General features: G+C 36.0%; 1 pseudogene; it reads left to right on the forward strand.

The window, feature by feature from the left end:
* The first annotated feature begins 3,506 nt into the window (after positions 1 to 3,506).
* Positions 3,507 to 7,964, forward strand: LOC130590265 (uncharacterized; annotated as a pseudogene).
* The last annotated feature ends 7,647 nt before the right edge of the window (positions 7,965 to 15,611 follow it).

The following is a 15,611-nucleotide window of genomic DNA, read 5'->3' on the forward strand; positions in this document are numbered from 1 at the left end:
CAATGCAATGCACTCGAACTGTTGAATTAAACACACACACCTGATTTGAGGGAATTAGACTCACAAACATAATAGGGCCCCTGATGGCGTGGCATCTACACTTATCATAGAGAAAGATTCCAAGCTCATTTGTTTTGTGGGCGAGCTCATTCATAGCACTATTCATCATCCGATTATTACTAGCATTGATTCATCACAAGAGTCCCTTGTTAGTATAGTTAATTAAGTTATTTCACTAAGCTTATGTACCTTAGTTTATTTCCAGTTTATTTAGCTTACTTAGCTGCTTAGTATGTGTATTTTTTTTGTGTGTTTATGTCCGAAATTATGAGTGCAAGTAGTGGCTATTCAACTTAAGAAGAACGTGAAGAAGAGAAGGTTGGACGTGTGCTTTGAACAAGTCCATCATGCATCCATAACTACCTCCCAAAGACGTGCAACAATCATGAAGATAGGCGCATGAATATAGGAGTTAGTTACTAGGAAACCCGGTTTTCCTAGGTGGTTGTATTAGCCAAGTAAAACGTGTGTTAGTGTGTTTATTTTCTTTATTTAGTTTTCTATTTTATTAAATGTAAGAAAACTTTCAGTTGTAATTGATACATTGCTATATAAATGATGTGATTATTGAACTTTTAAAGCTAATAATCAAAATATGAACTCCAATCACTCGAACCAAGATATGAATTTATCCAAGATCACTCCTGAAACTTGAATAAAGACTCTAAACACTCTTAAAAACACTCCTGAATTTAAGATGTTTAACACTAAGTATTCAACACTCCTGAAGAATAATTAATGGTTTCAATTGTAAGCAACTAAGCACACAATCAAGAAGAAAGAAATAACTCTAAAAATACTCTAAGTTTATTGAAAGATTTCGGCCCCTATATATAGGGTACAAGCTATTCTACTTCAACTAGGAAAACATAAAGAAGTTATCCTACTCCTACTCTATAGACTCCTAATTAGACTCCTAAAGATAACATGTACAAGTCACATGTTTATCTTTTTAACAACTTTACTACTTAATTATAAAACAATAAAGATAAACATAGCAATCCTATTTCTACTAGGATTCTATGTAGCAAGCAAGGAGTAATCCTAATTAGAGTAGGACTCCTCTTCACTTCCCTTCCACACGCCAATGCTAATCCTAATTAGATTAGGATTCTTCTTTCCTCCTTTCCACACGCCTATGCTAATCCTAATTAGATTAGGATTCCTCTTCTAGCTTCCATGTTAGCACAAAGCTAGACTTGGTTTTGTTCTTGATTGGAACCCTAAAGTCTCCATGGTCAAGTCAATAGGCTCATGGTTAACCAATGCCTTTGCATCCACATCATTCTCCCCCTCCACAAAAGAATTTGCCCTAAATTCTCATCATCATAGTAAGGAGATAGATCACCCACATTGAAAGTAGCACTTACACTTCCATATTCATCTGGTAAATCAATCTTGTAAGCACTATCTCCAATGACTCCAACCACCTCAAATGGTCCATCAGCTCGAGGCATAAGCTTGTTTTTCCTTTTGCTAGGAAACCTTTCTTTCCTTAAGTGTATCCATACAAGATCACCAACCTTGAAGCTAGGTTGTTTGCGCCCCTTGTTTGCTCTAGTCTTGTATTGGATGTTCATTTTTTCAATCCTTGTTTTAACTTGCTCACAAGTTTTGTTGAATGCTTCCAATCTCTTCTTTGCATCCATATGTATCTCATGTTTAGGTAATGCAACAAAATCAATAGGAAGTAAAGGATTAATACCATACACTACCTCAAATGGTGAATGAGAAGTAGTAGAAGAATGTGCCCTATTATAAGCAAATTCAGCATGAGCAAGCTTGATATCCCAATCCTTTTGAGTCTTACTCACCAACCCCCTTAGCAAAGTCCCCAAAGTTCGATTAGTTACCTCAGTTTGGCCATCTGTTTGAGGATGATGACTTGTACTAAAGAGTAACTTAGTCCCTAGCATGCGCCATAAGCACCTCCAAAATGACTTAGGAATTTAGAATCCCTATCAGAAACAATACTCCTTGGAATGCCATGCAGTTTGATGATCTCTCTAAAGTATAAATCAGCTACATGTGATGCATCATCAGTTTTATGCATAGGAACAAAGTGAGCCATCTTAGAGAAACGATCTACTACCACCATAATAGCATCTTTCCCTCTTTGAGTTCTAGGCAATCCCACTATAAAATCCATGCTCACACTATCCCATGGTTGATTAGGCACAGGTAAAAGGTGTATAGAGACCTTTATGGAATGTACTCTTAGACTTATGACAAGTAGCACAATGAGTAACTACTAAGTGAACATCTTTAACCATATGTGGCCAATAGAAGTTTTCTTGGAGTGTATCAAGGGTCTTTTGAACTCCAAAATGTCCAGCAACTTTGAACTTTGAAAGCTAATAATCAAAATATGAACTCCAATCACTCGAACCAAGATATGAATTTATCCAAGATCACTCCTGAAACTTGAATAAAGACTCTAAACACTCTTAAAAACACTCCTGAATTTAAGATGTTTAACACTAAGTATTCAACACTCCTGAAGAATAATTAATGGTTTCAATTGTAAGCAACTAAGCACACAATCAAGAAGAAAGAAATAACTCTAAAAATACTCTAAGTTTATTGAAAGATTTCGGCCCCTATATATAGGGTACAAGCTATTCTACTTCAACTAGGAAAACATAAAGAAGTTATCCTACTCCTACTCTTATTTAGACTCCTAATTAGACTCCTAAAGATAACATGTACAAGTCATATGTTTATCTTTTTAACAACTTTACTACTTAATTATAAAACAATAAAGATAAACATAGCAATCCTATTTCTACTAGGATTCTATGTAGCAAGCAAGGAGTAATCCTAATTAGAGTAGGACTCCTCTTCACTTCCCTTCCACACGCCAATGCTAATCCTAATTAGATTAGGATTCTTCTTTACCTCCTTTCCACACGCCTATGCTAATCCTAATTAGATTAGGATTCCTCTTCTAGCTTCCATGTTAGCACACAAGCCAAGACTTGGTTCTTGTTCTTGATTTGAAACCCTAAAGTCTCCATGGTCAAGTCAATAGGTTCATGGTTAACCAATGCCTTTGCATCCACATCAATAAAGCAATGAAGATGAATGAAAGAGGACATATTTTATGACTGAAAAACCGTGAACCTATACTTATGTTTTCTTTCGTTTCTTGGATTGGAAACTATTGAAATCTTCCTATGCTAGCTTAATTTGGCACATTAAGTGGTGATCTTAGGATCTTTAATTGATTCAAAGTGGCGTGACTTATCTTTGGATTGGTTAAAGTGCTCAAGTGTCGAATTGAACTTCATTGCAATTCGAGGCTTGTCTATGATTTTATGTGAATGAACATTGTATGCCTTGTTTGATAACCACGCATACAACATCTTGGTATCAGAGCTACAGCAATTCCGGACCTATATACTACCCATACACACCCCCCCAAACACTAACCAACCACCCTAACCATGACTACTTCCAATGAGGGCCCTGAGAATTGGCGTGAGTTCCTTCAAAGAGTGGAGGCTGAGAAGCGCGAGTCTACAGCGCGCATGGCACTATTACAAGACCAAGTGAGGCAACTCTCCTTGAGGTTGAGGCTCAATAGAGGAGATCAAGAAATGCCAGAAGACGAGAACGATCCCCACCCCTTTAACTTTGAGCAACCTGGCGCCTTCCAAAGAAGGAACCATAATCAAAACCACTCGAGTGATATTAAAGTGGATATCCCAGATTATGATGGGAGGCTTGATGCTGATGGTTTTATTGAGTGGCTACGAACAGTGGAGCGAGTTTTTGACTATAAGCAAGTACCTGAAGAGAAGAGAGTCAAGTTGGTGGCTTTGAAGTTGCGCAAGTATGCTTCTACTTGGTGGGCGAGTGTGTGCACTAAGAGAGAACGGATGGGTAAGGAGAAGGTGAGGACTTGGGAGAAGATGAGAAAGCTTCTCAAGCAGAAGTTCCTACCTACGTATTATGTTCAAGAAAACTTTGCTAAGTTTCACCATTTACACCAAGGGAGTAGTAGTGTGGAAGATTATGCTCGAGAGTTTGAATCATACTTAATGAAGTGTGATGTGCGAGAGGATGAGCCACAAACTTTGGTGCGGTTCCTTGGAGGCTTGGAGCCTCAAGTTGCTAATGTTGTGGAGCTTCATACCTACTCTACCCTAGAAGAATTAGTGTTGTTGGCTCACAAGGTGGAACGCCAACAAAAGACTAAAGGCAAAGGAAAATGGGAGCCCTCACGCTCTTTTACTAAACCTACACCCTACACTAAACCAAACTCTACTATTCAAAAGCCTACCCCACCTACTACATCTACCCCTAAGACTAATCAAAAAACCGACACCCCTTTATCCCTAAACAAAGCACCAAGAAGATGTTATAGATGTCAAGGGTTGGGTCATATAGCCAGCGAGTGTCCCAACAAGAAGGTTGTGAGTCTTGCGGAGTATGAAGCTTTGGAGGTTGAGTATGAAGAACAAGGAGATGAGGAGGAGTCTGGAGAGGAGTATGAAGAAGGAAGGATTGTTGGACCAGATGAAGGAGAGTGTTTGGTGGTTAGGCGAAGCCTTAGTAGTCTCCCCATCCATGAGGATCAACTACAACGAGAGGCTATATTCCATACACGCTGCACCATTGAAGGGAAGGTATGTTCTTTGATTATTGATGGTGGTAGTTGCACAAATGTTGCCTCTCAAACCCTTGTAACCAAACTGAACCTAACAACTAAACCTCACCCCTCACCCTACATTTTTCAATGGCTTAATCAAGGCAAAGGCCTACATGTAACCTCTCGTGTCCTTCTTTCCTTTAGCATTGGTCGAACTTATGAAGAGGAATTATGGTGTGATGTTATTCCCATGGATGCTTGCCATGTACTTCTAGGTAGACCATGGATGTTTGATAGAAGAGTGAGTCATGATGGCTACAAGAACACCTACTCCTTCACAAAGAATCACAAACGAATCACCCTCACCCCCCTCATTCCTAAATCATCCGACAACCTAAGTTCCCCAACCAAGAAAACACTATCTCTCACTACCTTGATGAAATCTGCTCATCAAGAATATGACTCTTTCAAGGAGTTGATATTGAGTGGCTTTGATGATCCACCAACACCACAAGAACCCAAACACCCTCTCCTCATTCCCCTACTTGACCAATATGCTCAAGTTTTCCCTTCACAAATACCTCCTGGCCTTCCACCAAAACGTGACATACAACATAAAATTGACCTCATCCCAGGTGCTAGTCTTCCTAACAAGCCAGCCTATAGAACTAATCCTAAAGAAACTGAGGAGATTAGGAGGCAAGTAGAAGAGTTGTTGTCTAAAGGGATGATCCGAGAATCCTTGAGTCCTTGTGCTGTTCCCACTTTACTTGTACCAAAGAAGAATGGAGAGTGGCGTATGTGTGTGGATAGTAGGGCTATCAACAAGATTACAATCAAATATCGTTTCCCTATACCTAGGTTAAATGATTTATTGGATGACCTACATGGTGCTAAGATCTTTTCGAAGATAGACCTAAGGAGTGGATACCATCAAATTCGTATACATGAAGGGGATGAATGGAAAACAGCCTTCAAGACAAAGGAGGGCTTATATGAATGGCTAGTCATGCCATTTGGACTATCAAATGCCCCTAGCACTTTCATGCGCCTAATGAATCAAACATTGAAGCCCTTCTTGGGGCGCTTTGTAGTTGTATACTTTGATGATATCTTGGTTTATAGCCACACTGAAATGGAGCATGTGGAGCATCTAAAACAAGTCTTCGAAGTATTGGAGGGAGAGAAACTTTATGGCAACCTGGAGAAGTGCCAATTCTTTTCTAACCAAGTAACTTTCCTTGGATTTGTAGTTTCTCATGCAGGTATTGAGGTAGATGAAAAGAAGGTGCAAGCAATACGAGATTAGGCAGTTCCTAGTTCCATCTATCAAGTGAGAAGCTTCCATGGTTTGGCTTCCTTTTATAGGAGGTTTGTTCGAGACTTTAGCTCACTCATTGCACCAATTACCGAGCTAACCAAGCTAAAACAATTTCAATGGAATGATCAAGCCCAAGAGGCCTTTGAGGAGGTCAAGAGAAGGCTCACTACGGCTCCTGTCTTAGCCCTTCCTAACTTTGAAGAAGTTTTTGAGATTGAATGTGATGCCTCCGGAGTAGGCATTGGGGCTGTGTTATCACAAAATGGGCGCCCTATAGCCTATTTTAGTGAGAAACTCAATGAAGCAAAGCGCAAATACTCTACCTATGACAAGGAATTCTATGCCCTTGTGAGATCTCTTGAACATTGGCGCCATTATCTAATAGCCAAAGAGTTTATCCTTCATTCTGACCATGAAGCTCTCAAGTACTTACAAAGCCAACAAAAGCTCCAGCCAAGGCACGCCAAGTGGGTTGAAACTATGCAAGCTTTCCACTTTGTAATCAAACATAAATCTGGAAAAATGAACAAAGGAGCTGACGCCCTATCAAGGAAGTATGCTTTGCTAGGCTCTCTAAAGGGACGTGTCATTGGCCTTGAAGTTTTGAAGGAAGGCTATAAAGATGATCCTGATTTTGGTGAGTTATGGGAGAAGTGTCAAGTCCATGCTCAAGGAGACTACCATATCTTTGATGAGTTCCTTTTCAAGAAGAACCGCTTGTGTGTGCCAAGACATAGTGTGCGTGAAACACTCATTAAGGAGTTTCATGAAGGAGGGTTAGCAGGCCATTTTGGTATTGAGAAGACCACAACATTGGTGAGTGACTATTTCTATTGGCCCAAGCTCATGCGTGATGTGGAGTATATTGTGAAGAGATGCCTCGTGTGTCAAAGGGCTAAGGGACACACTCTACCCCAAGGCCTTTATATGCCCCTACCAACACCTCAAGCCCCTTGGGAAGACATAAGCCTCGACTTCATTACGGGACTACCAAGAACTCAACATCACAAGGATGCCATCATAGTGGTAGACCGTTTTTCTAAGATGGCACATTTCATCCCTAGTCACACTACTCATGATGCGGTGCAAACGGCTCTATTGTACTTCAAAGAAGTGGTGCGCCTCCATGGAATCCCTCGAAGTATGGTGAGTGATAGGGACACAAAATTCTTGAGCCACTTTTGGTTAACATTGTGGAAGAAAATGGGAACTAAGCTCAAATTCAGCACCTCAAGCCACCCTCAAACAGACGGCCAAACCAAAGTAACCAACCGCACTTTAGGCACCTTACTTCGAGCATTAGCCACCAAGAGTCCTCGCCAATGGGAAGATATGTTGCCCCATGCTGAATTTGCCTATAATAGGGTCCCTCACAAAGTCACGGGTATGAGCCCTTTTGAAATTGTCTATGGCATAAATCCTTGTACCCCTCTTGATCTATCTCCTATACCTATCCACAATAAATTTAGTCAAGTAGCCCATGAACGCGCACAAGAGATTAAGAAGTTGCATGAAATGGTTCGAGCAAGGATCATTAAAGCTAATGAGACACTCAAGCTTCGAATGGATAAGAAGAAGAAAGATGTCCAGTTTAATCCAGGGGATTTGGTGTGGATTCATTTGCGCAAGGAACGCTTTCCTTCCAAGAGACGTTCTAAGATCAGCCCTAGAAGTGATGGTCCATTCAAGGTCCTTGAGAAGATCAATAATAATGCCTACAAGGTCGAGCTTCCAGGTGAATATGGTGTCTCCGCAACCTTTAATGTAAGTGATCTAAGTCCTTTCTACGAATATGAAGCATCTATTCCAAGTTTGAGGTCAAACTCTTTTCAAGAAGGGGAGGATGATGGCGTGGCTTCTACACTTATCATAGAGAAAGATTCCAAGCTCATTTGTTTAGTGGGCGAGCTCATTCATAGCACTATTCATCATCCGATTATTACTAGCATTGATTCATCACAAGAGTCCCTTGTTAGTATAGTTACTTAAGTTATTTCACTAAGCTTATGTACCTTAGTTTATTTCCAGTATATTTAGCTTACTTTGCTGCTTAGTATGTGTGTTTTCTTTTGTGTGTTTATGTCCGAAATTATGAGTGCAAGTAGTGGCTATTCAACTTAAGAAGAACGTGAAGAAGAGAAGGTTGGACGTGTGCTTTGAACAAGTCCATCACGCATCCATAACTACCTCCCAAAGACGTGCAACAATCATGAAGATAGGCGCCATGAATATAGGAGTTAGTTACTAGGAAACCCGGTTTTCCTAGGTGGTTGTATTAGCCAAGTAAAACGTGTGTTAGTGTGTTTATTTTCTTTATTTAGTTTTCTATTTTATTAAATGTAAGAAAACTTTCAGTTGTAATTGATACATTGCTATATAAAGCAATGAAGATGAATGAAAGAGGACAGATTTTATGACTGAAAAACCGTGAACCTAGACTTATGTTTTCTTTCGTTTCTTGGATTGGAAACTATTGAAATCTTCCTATGCTAGCTTAATTTGGCACATTAAGTGGTGATCTTAGGATCTTTAATTGATTCAAAGTGGTGTGACTTATCTTTGGATTGGTTAAAGTGCTCAATTGTCAAATTGAACTTCATTGCAATTCGAGGCTTGTCTATGATTTTATGTGAATGAACATTGTATGCCTTGTTTGATAACCACGCATACAACAGCCCCTATATCATTCAACAACTAAAAAAAGAATTATAAAGCAAATGATGTGTTCGTGGATAGTAAAATCAATAACAAGTCTCAAAACACCCGAATCCCCTTGTACTTGTTGAAAGATTCGATCTTTATATAAAATAGGGCATAAAGATTGAATCTTTATATTGAATTGTTGAAAGATTCAATTTTTATATGAAATAGGGCATAAAGATTGAATCTTTATATTGAATAGGCTTTGTTGTTAGCTCGACAACTAGAGGATCTCTTATTAACCTCTATTAGGATCGACACAACCCTCAATTTGTAAATTCAATACAATGCACTCGAATTGTTAAATTAAAACACATACACACCTAATTTGAGGGAATTAGACTCACAAACATAATAGGAACCCTATATAATTCAACAACTAAAAAAAGAATTATAAAGCAAATGAACTGTTCGTGGTTAGTAAGATCAATAACAAGTCTCAAAACACCCGAATCCCCTTGTACTTGTTGAAACATTCGATCTTTATATGAAATAGGGCATAAAGAGTGAATCTTTATATTGAATTGCTGAAAGATTCGATCTTTATATGAAATAGGGCATAAAGATCGAATCTTTATATTGAATTGTTGAAAAATTCGATCTTTATATGAAGTAGGGCATAAATATTTAATCTTTATATTGAATAGGCTTTGTTGTTAGCTCGAGAACTAGAGGATCTTTCATTAACCTCTATCAGGATCCACACAACCCTCAATTTGTAAATTCAATGCAATGCACTCGAATTGTTGAATTAAAACACACACACCTGATTTGAGGGAATTAGACTCACAAACATAATAGGACCTCTATATCATTCAACAACTAAAAAAAGAATTATAAAGCAAATGATGTGTTCGTGGTTAGTAAAATCAATAACAAGTCCCAAAACACCCGAATCCCCTTGTACTTGTTGAAAGATTCGATCTTTATATGAAATAAGGCATAAAGATTGAATCTTTATATTGAATTGTTGAAAGATTCAATCTTTATATGAAATAGGGCATAAAGATTGAATCTTTATATTGAATAGGCTTTGTTGTTAGCTCGAGAACTAGAGGATCTTTTATTAACCTCTATTAGGATCGTCACAACCCTCAATTTGTAAGTTCAATGCAATGCACTCGAATTGTTAAATTAAAACACATACACACCTAATTTGAGAGAATTAGACTCACAAACATAATAGGAACCCTATATCATTCAACAACTAAAAAAAGAATTATAAAGCAAATGAAGTGTTCGTGGTTAGTAAGATCAATAACAAGTCTCAAAACACCCGAATCCCCTTGTACTTGTTGAAAGATTCGATCTTTATATGAAATAGGGCATAAAGATTGAATCTTTATATTGAATTGCTGAAAGATTCGATCTTTATATGAAATAGGGCATAAAGATTGAATCTTATAATTGAATTGTTGAAAGATTCGATCTTTATATGAAATAGGGCATAAAGATTGAATCTTTATATGAATAGGCTTTGTTGTTAGCTCGAGAACTAGAGGATCTTTTATTAACCTCTATTAGGATCCACACAACCCGCAATTTGCAAATTCAACGCAATGCACTCGAATTGTTAAATTAAAACGCATACTCACTTAATTTGAGAGAATTAGACTCACAAACATAATAGGACCCCTATATCATTCAACAACTAAAAAAAGAATTATAAAGCAAATGATGTGTTCGTGGTTAGTAAAATCAATAACAAGTTTGAAAACACCTGAATCCCCTTGTACTTGTTGAAAGATTCGATCTTTATATGAAATAGGGCATAAAGATTGAATCTTTATATTGAATTGTTGAAAAATTAGATCTTTATTTGAGATAGGGCATAAAGATTAAATCTTTATATTGGATTGTTGAAAGATTCGATCTTTATATGAAATAGGGCATAAAGATTTAATCTATATATTGAATAGGCTTTGTTGTTAGCTCGAGAACTAGAGGATCTTTCATTAACCTCTATTAGGATCCACACAACCCTCAATTTGCAAATTCAATGCAATGCACTCGAATTGTTGAATTAAAACACACACACCTGATTTGAGGGAACTAGACTCACAAACATAATAGAGCCCCTATATCATTCAACAACCAAAAAAAGAATTATAAAGCAAATGATGTGTTCGTGGATAGTAAAATCCATAACAAGTCTCAAAACACCCGAATCCCGTTGTACTCGGTGAAAGATTCGATCTTTATATGAAATAGGGCATAATGATTGAATCTTTATATTGAATTGTTGAAAGATTCAATTTTTATATGAAATAGGGCATAAAGATTGAATCTTTATATTGAATAGGCTTTGTTGTTAGCTCGAGAACTAGAGGATCTTTTATTAACCTCTATTAGGATCGACACAACCCTCAATTTGTAAATTCAATGCAATGCTCTCGAATTGTTTAATTAAAACACATACACACCTAATTTGAGGGAATTAGACTAAAAAACATAATAGGAAACCTATATCATTCAACAACTAAAAAAAGAATTGTAAAGCAAATGAAGTGTTCGTGGTTAGTAAGATCAATAACAAGTCTCAAAACACCCGAATCCCCTTGTACTTGTTGAAAGATTCGATCTTTATATGAAATAGGGCATAAAGATTGAATCTTTATATTGAATTGATGAAAGATTCGATCTTTATATGAAATAGGGCATAAAGATTTAATCTTTATATTGAATTGTTGAAAGATTCGATCTTTATATGAAATAGGGCATAAAGATTGAATCTTTATATTGAATAGGCTTTGTTGTTAACTCGAGAACTAGAGGATCTTTCATTAACCTCTATTAGGATCCACACAACCCTCAATTTGTAAATTCAATGCAATGCTCTCGAATTGTTGAATTAAAACACACACACCTGATTTGAGGGAATTAGACTCACAAACATAATAGGGCCCCTATATCATTCAACAACTAAAAAAAGAATTATAAAGCAAATGATGTGTTCGTGGATAGTAAAATCAATAACAAGTCTCAAAACACCCGAATCCCCTTGTACTTGTTGAAAGATTCGATCTTTATATAAAATAGGGCATAAAGATTGAATCTTTATATTGAATTGTTGAAAGATTCAATTTTTATATGAAATAGGGCATAAAGATTGAATCTTTATATTGAATAGGCTTTGTTGTTAGCTCGACAACTAGAGGATCTTTTATTAACCTCTATTAGGATCGACACAACCCTCAATTTGTAAATTCAATGCAATGCACTCGAATTGTTAAATTAAAACACATACACACGTAATTTGAGGGAATTAGACTCACAAGCATAATAGGAACCCTATATCATTCAACAACTAAAAAAAGAATTATAAAGCAAATGAAGTGTTCCTGGTTAGTAAGATCAATAAAAAGTCTCAAAACACCCGAATCCCCTTGTACTTGTTGAAAGATTCGATCTTTATATGAAATAGGGCATAAAGTTTGAATTTTTATATTGAATTGCTGAAAGATTCGACCTTTATATGAAATAGGGCATAAAGATTGAATCTTTATATTGAATTGTTGAAAGATTCGATCTTTATATGAAATAGGGCATAAAGATTGAATCTTTATATTGAATAGGCTTTGTTGTTAGCTTGAGAACTAGAGGATCTTTTATTAACCTCTATTAGGATCCACACAACCCTCAATTTGTAAATTCAATGCAATGCACTCGAATTGTTAAATTAAAACGCATACTCACCTAATTTGAGGGAATTAGACTCACAAACATAATAGGACCCCTATATCATTCAACAACTAAAAAACGAAATATAAAGCAAATGATGTGTTCGTGGATAGTAAAATCCATAACAAGTCTCAAAACACCCGAATCCCCTTGTACATGTTGAAAGATTTGATTGTTATATGAAATAAGGCATAAAGATTGAATCTTTATATTGAATTGTTGAAAGATTCAATCTTTATATGAAATAGGGCATAAAGATTGAATCTTTATATTGAATAGGCTTTGTTGTTAGCTCGAGAACTAGAGGATCTTTTATTAACCTCTTTTAGGATCGACACAACCCTCAATTTGTAGATTCAATGCAATGCACTCGAATTGTTAAATTAAAACACATACACACCTAATTTGAGGGAATTAGACTCACAAACATAATAGGAATCCTATATCATTCAACAACTAAAAAAAGAATTATAAAGCAAATGAAGTGTTCGTGGTTAGTAAGATCAATAACAAGTCTCAAAACACCTGAATCCCATTGTACTTGTTGAAAGATTCGATCTTTATATGAAATATGGCATAAAGATTGTATCTTTATATTGAATTGTTGAAAGATTCGATCTTTATATGAAATAGGGCATAAAGATTGAATCTTTATATTGAATAGGCATTGTAGTTAGCTTGAGAACTAGAGGATCTTTTATTAACCTCTATTAGGATCCACACAACCCTCAATTTGCAAATTCAATGCAATGCACTCGAATTGTTAAATTAAAACGCATACTCACCTAATTTGAGGGGATTAGACTCACAAACATAATAGGACCCCTATATCATTCAACAACTAAAAAAAGAAATATAAAGCAAATGATGTGTTCGTGGATAGTAAAATCCATAACAAGTCTCAAAACACCCGAATCCCCTTGTACATGTTGAAAGATTTGATCGTTATATGAAATAAGGCATAAAGATTGAATCTTTATATTGAATTGTTGAAAGATTCAATCTTTATATGAAATAGGGCATAAAGATTGAATCTTTATATTGAATAGGCTTTGTTGTTAGCTCGAGAACTAGAGGATCTTTTATTAACCTCTATTAGGATCGACACAACCCTCAATTTGTAGATTCAATGCAATGCACTCGAATTGTTAAATTAAAACACATACACACCTAATTTGAGGGAATTAGACTCACAAACATAATAGGAATCCTATATCATTCAACAACTAAAAAAAGAATTATAAAGCAAATGAAGTGTTCGTGGTTAGTAAGATCAATAACAAGTCTCAAAACACCTGAATCCCATTGTACTTGTTGAAAGATTCGATCTTTATATGAAATATGGCATAAAGATATCTTTATATTGAATTGTTGAAAGATTCGATCTTTATATGAAATAGGGCATAAAGATTGAATCTTTATATTGAATTGTTGAAAGATTCATCTTTATATGAAATAGGGCATAAAGATTGAATCTTTATATTGAATAGGCTTTGTTGTTAGCTCGAGAACTAAAGGATCTTTTATTAACCTCTATTAGGATCCACACAACCCTCAATTTGTAAATTCAATGCAATGCACTCGAATGGTTGAATTAAAAAACACACACCTGATTTGAGGGAATTAGACTCACAAACATACTACGACCCCTATATCATTCAACAACTAAAAAAATAATTATAAAGCAAATGATGTGTTCGTCGATAGTAAAATCAATAACAAGTCTCGAAACACCCGAATCCCCTTGTACTTGTTGAAAGATTCAATGTTTATATGAAATAGGGCATAAAGATTGAATCTTTATATTGAATTGTTGAAAGATTCAATCTTTATATGAAAATAGGACATAAAGATTGAATCTTTATATTGAATAGGCTTTGTTGTTAGCTCGAGAACTAGAGGATCTTTTATTAACCTCTATTAGGATCGACACAACCCTCAATTTGTAAATTCAATGCAATGCTCTCGAATTGTTAAATTAAAACACATACACACCTAATTTGAGGGAATTAGACTCACAAACATAATAGGAACCCTATGTCATTCAACAACTAAAAAAAGAATTATAAAGCAAATGAAGTGTTCGTGGTTAGTAAGATCAATAACAAGTCTCAAAACACCCGAATCCCCTTGTACTTGTTGAAAGATTCGATCTTTATATGAAATAGGGCATAAAGATTGAATCTTTATATTGAATTGACGAAAGATTCGATCTTTATATGAAATAGGGCATAAAGATTTAATCTTTATATTGAATTGTTAAAAGATTCGATCTTTATATGAAATAGGGCATAAAGATTGAATCTTTATATTGAATAGGCTTAGTTGTTAGCTCGATAACTAGAGGATCTTTCATTAACCTCTATTAGGATCCACACAACCCTCAATTTGTAAATTCAATGCAATGCACTCGAATTGTTGAATTAAAACACACACACCTGATTTGAGGGAATTAGACTCACAAACATAATAGGGCCCCTATATCATTCAACAACTAAAAAAAGAATTATAAAGCAAATGATGTGTTCGTGGATAGTAAATGATACATATTGATTAAGATAACAAGAGCATTCAAAGAAAGAAACAAGAACAAAGAAAGAGAACATAAGACTTGTTAACAAACCGGTTCAATTGGATTGAACAACCACCACTTTCACTAACCAAATACCACCAATCTAAGATCAAGTTATAACAATAAGCTTCTAACTTGCATCTACTTTGAGTTTCATTCACTGAAGGAATTAAGCAAAGATTTGAGAATGGTCTAAACTGACCGGAAATACAATAAGCACACAGCTTAGTGTTTTGAGCATAAAACTCTCAATTTTCATTCAAATGATCTAATTCCAAAAGGATAGCAAAGCTAACATATTTGTTTACATTGTGTCCAAATTTCGGCTGATTTGGACTTCCCTAGCTATGCCAACTAAGCTAATAAAATACAAGATACAAATATTACAATCTTTCCAGCACACTTCCTACAAACAAGCTTAGTCACCCTATTGGAAGTACAAAACAGAAGAACTACCAATGGAATACTAAAGTAAACATATTAAACTATAAACCTTCAAAAGCTTGTACCATTTGCAGCACAAATCATTGCTGCCCAAAAGCTTCAAAGGGAAGCTATGCTGGACGCTGGAAAATGAGGCAGCAGCATACCCTTGCTTGAAGTCTCCTCCTTTCATTGGTTTTGCTTCCCTTGCCCATGTGGTCTTCATATGGGTTCATACACTTCCCCATGGCTTCAATTCA

This window comes from Beta vulgaris, unplaced genomic scaffold (assembly GCF_026745355.1).
Source record: "Beta vulgaris subsp. vulgaris cultivar EL10 unplaced genomic scaffold, EL10.2 EL10_2_Chr_UnSca1, whole genome shotgun sequence".
Taxonomy (NCBI): domain Eukaryota; kingdom Viridiplantae; phylum Streptophyta; class Magnoliopsida; order Caryophyllales; family Amaranthaceae; genus Beta; species Beta vulgaris.